The sequence below is a fragment of the Nothoprocta perdicaria genome, unplaced genomic scaffold, assembly GCF_003342845.1.
Source record: "Nothoprocta perdicaria isolate Ctin4 unplaced genomic scaffold, notPer1 scaffold_100, whole genome shotgun sequence".
Lineage (NCBI taxonomy): Eukaryota > Metazoa > Chordata > Aves > Tinamiformes > Tinamidae > Nothoprocta > Nothoprocta perdicaria.
The window spans coordinates 882,716-883,676 of record NW_020454095.1 but is presented as its reverse complement, the minus strand read 5'-3'; positions in this window follow the sequence as shown (position 1 = coordinate 883,676).

The following is a 961-nucleotide window of genomic DNA, read 5'->3' as shown; positions in this document are numbered from 1 at the left end:
TTTCCTACCTGTCCCTTAGACACATGAGGGAAAACAGCAGCTTGTGAGGGCCACCTGAAGGTGACGAATGGGTCCGTGACTTGGTGGGTAGCATGGCTGAACAGCACCTATGGCTTCGTCACAGGTGGTCAGGTACATCTGTGACCCATCTAAGGAATGGCAAGGAATCACTAATTACAAAATCCCGCCCTCCACCGAAGGCACTGCTCTGTCAATTGGTCTTTTGCCATTGCAGAAGAGTCAAGGACATATTTCTCCACCTCTGCACGGCATTACCTGAAGCCTGCCACCTCTTCCTCCCAACCCAKTCATAACATTTCAGAGGATGATGACAATCTCCTCCATAAGCAGGAGCTTTGGAGCATCCAAAATGCTACAGAATACGGATGCTTTCCATTCCCATTATATTCCCTTACAGACTGTTCCCATTTCCCCCCACCTTGGGCAAAAGACCTAGATTGAGACAACCAAGAAGTCATCCTTCCAGCCAAACTTTGGGGTACATCAGGGCATCCCCAGGATCCTGCTTGTCCTCAGAACCATCTCCTCAGGAGAGGACCAAGGTGGTGGGACTGGCAACGGGATGCGAGGACTCGCGTTGGTGGCCCCCACGGCATGAGGCACTTTGGGGGGGTCTGTCGGGGCTGCGCGTCCCCTGCCCCCCACCCAGCTCGCTGCCTCCCGGGCGGGGGGCGAGCAGCGGGTACCGGGGGCGGCTCCAGCGGCAGGCGGGCCGAACCGAACCGAGCCGAACCGAACCGCCCCCCGGCGCCCTCCCCCGACGGCGCCGCCGCCCGCGCCCCGCTCCGCCCCGCGCCTCCCGGGACACGCGCAACTTGCGCGGCCGGCGCAGGGCACGGGGGGCGAGAAGGAGCCGCGGGAGCGCAGCCCGCACCGCGCCGGCGGAGTTTTACCGCCGCGCTCGTGCCTCCCGCTTTCCCTAACCTTTTTATCCTTTTTT